Genomic DNA, 4,812 nt, shown 5'->3' with positions numbered 1-4,812 from the left:
AGAGAGAGAGAGAGAGAGAGAGAGAGAGAAGGGAGATAGATAGAGGTTAAATATTAGAGACAAGTACATTTTGAGAGCTGAATATTTTCCGTTCGACGTCTATATGAATTTCTTTTTGTAGTCGAGTTTTTGTATTTATTCTAATTTTTCTTCATTTCAGATAGTTTTTTTTTCTGCTGAAGTATATTTTAAAGAGAAAAACAAAACCCTGCCCAGTTGTTATTTGAGTTCTTTGTTTCATTACCTTGCTCGTTACTTCCGCCTTGTGTTTTTGCGCTATCAAGATTTACCTCCTTAGATGTATACTAGTAAGCCTAAAAAGGAGATAAGTCTGTGTCTGTCAATCAACACAGTGATAAATCAAGAAAATGGTTACACATTTTTTTAATTACATGTACCATTTTGTTCGTTCACAAGGCACAGTCAACCATTCTGAATCAACATTTATCCTGTAAAGTGATGGACAAGAAAGGTCTGTAGTAAATTTGTCGTCGTTTTCGGTCCGTAAATAATTATTTTAAGACCATTAAACTTACTGGTCGCTTTAGACGGAACAAAAAAAAATCATATTTTTTAAATCCCTGAGTTTTCTTCTTATTTACTGTTCAAAAAACAAATGTAGCCCAAGAACAAAGTGCATGTCTATGATCTTAAATGGTCCGTTTGTAACATGCTTGTTACACGACAAAAAAGAAATCCAAAACGTTATAAATTTTAAAGGAAGCTGCAATGTTTCATGCCTAGACAGAAATGATACGATTCGATTTAGCTTTGATTCCATTCTAATGTCGAATATATCAACTAAATACAAATGTGTGTCCTAGTGGTGAAATCAAGTGCTCGTCAAAATAATGAAACCGAACAAATCAATAAATTCCATTAAAACTGACAATTGTTCCTCTTTTTAATGAAAGGTTGTAACTGACAAGATTTTTTTAAATCACGGGAGTAAATGAGATACTAAAAATGAACCGTAAAATGCTCCTGGAAGCATTTACACTGCTACGAGTGTAATACTATCTTTAGGAAGTGGTATATTATTATTATTTCGTAAACTAAGATTTGAAAGGAAGTTTTATCATAAACAACTTTTGTTTGAGAAATCAAGCAACAGTACCGGTGGAAGCTTCCCGGATACGCCTGGTGAATTGTCTAGGACTTTTGTTGTAGTTCATTATCTTTCCTGTAATCTCTTATCAGGTTCTGTAACAAGACGACAAGCAAGCCGATTTACTGCACTGAAGGGGGAAAAAAAACAAAAACAAAACAAAACAAAAAACCCGTAAAAATATCAATCAAGCTGATTCAAACTTACACAAAAAGTATGAAGAAAGCTTTGAGATGTAGCTCAGCTTGTTCTTTCAAAACGTTTCTTTTGTTCCTCGACGGCCGACCGTGTTCCTTGTAGCGCAGATGATTACAAAATGGATCAATACCACCTGGAAGCTTGAGATTTGAATCAGAAAGAGACCTTTTTACGTCATTACAGGGAGGCGTCTTTCCGGTCACCATAAAGGGTACCTTAAGGGTGCTGAACAATCTTCACTTCCAGGATAACCTATTTAGGCATGTATTGAGCATCTGCAGACGAGACAAGACAAAAAACACACCAGTTTTCGGGTTTTGGTCAAAGACCTTATTGTTTATCTGTTAACATATCGTGAAGATATTATTCTCCCTTTCTTTTCATTCCTTTTTTCTTCACAAGTAATGTATTATTCAGACTACTGCTTCACAGAAAACAACTTGTCCTAACACTGATTTATCCCGAATCCAAAGATCACAGTATTGATCTTTCTTTATAGATTGACAGCCATTTCGGTTACAAGGCTTGGCACATGTCGGTACAGAGAACGAACAACTGCCCCCCCCCCCCCCTTTTCTCCTCAGCTCCCACAAACATCCCAGGGGACTTCGTCACGGAAAATAGAACCTAACTTAAAAATCTTTGTGGCTACTTGAATTGCTACTCTGTGGCTACTTCATTTTTAAGAAACGTTTTGTTCTTCATTTCTCGAGCTTTTCTTCATAACATTACATGTAACAAACTGCACCTAAGTTAGATTTTTAAAAGTGAATAAATACGTACAACATTTTAATCATTCCTGTGAGGAAATACGGGTTACAACAGCACGTTCAAAGATCTCCAGAAACAATTCAAAGGTAACACAATAGACGTGAACTACCAAATACAAATGTGTGTCATCATGGTGAAATCAGGCGCTCGTCAAAATAATGAAATCGAAAAAAAAACGTTTTTCCACACGATGGCCAAATTTTATCGATTTGATCTTGGCTGAACACCTTTAATGACCGTTTTAAAGCACATTTCTGTGTCGAGATTACTGAAAAGGTTGATCAAAGGCACTAAGAAAGTAAATAATTGCAGGTCCAAGGACACTCAAGCTTTGGAAGTTACCAAGCTTCGGCTGCTATTTTCTTGCTAGTTTCACCTGTGACACCAGGCGACTCGCTCCTTCTTCTCGACTTCTATTCCACCGGGTCGTGAAACAAATGTTTGTTCCATGCCCTTGAATGTCACTATTGCGCAGCGCCTAAATTGTACGCTGGGATAATTGTTTCGTGTTTAAGGACACATACCAGTGACCACCTATTTAAGCCAAAAAGTAGACATAATACTGAGGTTGAGTCCATGACCCCCCCCCCCTCTCCCCTTTCCACTCACATGTAGAATGTATTGTTCTTTAGTGCAGGCTTCAACATGATATGGCAATGGTTTTTTTTTCAGGACAGATTTTTTTTTTTTACCCACCTGTAATCGCATCTGGGAAACAACAGTGAATACAGCGTTTAGACCAACGTTAATTGTCTCGTAACAAAGCGTTGACCCTGGCCACTGGTCAAGTTCGTCAGAGCCAAGATTTTCTTGCCAAAAAGCTAATGGCAAAGGTTTTACACCTTGTTCTCCCCATGGTTAGCTTAGTATGAAAAATGTATAACTCTACTTTCTGTTAACGCCACACCGCCCCTGCGTCAATAGCTCGACATGTTAACCTTAAAATGCCGGTCAAGAGCTGAAATGGATCGATCCTACTTTCTGTTGGCGTACTTGATACTAATTCCATCCACTACACCCACCCTTACCCCGTCTCCTGGATGACAAACGTTTTAAAAACTGCTTATCGCCCCCGACCGCCTCTTTTACGCGATTCCCACAATTCCGTCCAGTACTTTTTACTCCGGAAAGTTGCGAGGTAAAAAACTGTTTATTATATTCAACTAGCCCAGCAACACACACACACACAAACACACACACACACACACACACAAACACGCACACACACACACACAAACACGCACTCGCAAATATATATATATATATATATATATATATATATATATATATAATATATATACAATGTATATATTATATCCCCCATCCTTCTCAGAATCTTCGAAATGGTCTGTTTATGGATATTCTAGCATCGTATGCGCTCGTACAAGACTAAAATCCAGCCATGTTTACGCTTTTTACATTTCCACATTTTTCTGTAGACCATCAGTTTAAAATAATTGGTTCACTGGGATAATTTCTACTTCTGTTGGAGTCAAACTCTGAGATTTGGAAACAAAGAGCATTTCCATTTGTAAAGTTTGTTCATAATGTTTTCGAAGTTATAGCGATGTATCTAAGGGAACCTCTCCTCGATACGAGGGACCTCTTTCTTCTAAAGATAGCTGTTCTTACATGCACAGTCCAGCCTCACTTTCTAAAGATATAAGATAAGATACATCTTTATTATAGGTAAGCAGAGTACATACAACAATATCTTTCATGGTCTGGCCCATACCCGTGGCAAAGTTCACAACCTAAACAAATTAGCCTTAAACAAAACGTACTTTTATTTCACTTCTCCTTAAATCCAAATGTACCCATGAACCAAATGAGAACATGGATTCTGTAACTGTAAGCCAGGTAAAGTTTCAATTTCTTTAAAAAGATAAAATGAAAACGAAGCGATATGGGAGTCGTATATATATTCTTTTTCAATATTATATAGGATGTTCAGTGTCAAAATCTGTAATGCATCTGTGGTTCCTGTTAAAATTTTTAGAAAAATGTAACATTATTTTCAAATGAACGACCATTCAATACGTTCCAAGTTTTTCTTTCAATCGTACGGTCACAAATATTTTACACCCTCAGCGACACAATTTAGATCATTATTATTTACTGGACATGGTGCTTAGACACTGCATGGGGGGGGGGGTTTGGTTGGGGGTTTTGCATGGGGCATTCCAGCTGAAAGACGCAGACTGAAAATGAACATTCCAACGAAACTCCATTCTTCCATGTTGTACACCGAGAAGCCTGACCATAACTCGACAGACATCAGTTCTAAATAATAATAGATCTATACTATTATAATGGCAGCACGATGGAGTATAGTCATTATTACGATAGTCCAAAACAGCTCTTGCTCAGCCCACGCTGCCTTCACTTGCCTTGGCTCGCACTTCATGAGCTAAAATTTAACTAAAAACGGAGGTCAATTGTTATTCGACTTTCCACGAGTCCTATGTGTGCCTTGCATGAATTAATTAACCAAAGTAAATAACCTACTTTTCTTCTTGACGCTTTTTTATGTTGAAAGAAAAGAATCAATGATGGCGGTGAAACGACCTGTGGTTCACGAGCAGTAAGGTTTGCTTGCGTTTTCTTTTTGTACATTGAAAATCCCTATATGGGATGTATTGATACATAATATAAAACTTCTGTTTTAAAACATCTCCTCATTTGTCTATTCTCATGTCAACAAGATCTCTCTCTCTCTCTCTCTCTCTCTCTCC

Source organism: Aplysia californica, unplaced genomic scaffold, assembly GCF_000002075.1.
Source record: "Aplysia californica isolate F4 #8 unplaced genomic scaffold, AplCal3.0 scaffold00286, whole genome shotgun sequence".
Classification (NCBI taxonomy): domain Eukaryota; kingdom Metazoa; phylum Mollusca; class Gastropoda; order Aplysiida; family Aplysiidae; genus Aplysia; species Aplysia californica.
This window is presented reverse-complemented; position numbering follows the sequence as displayed.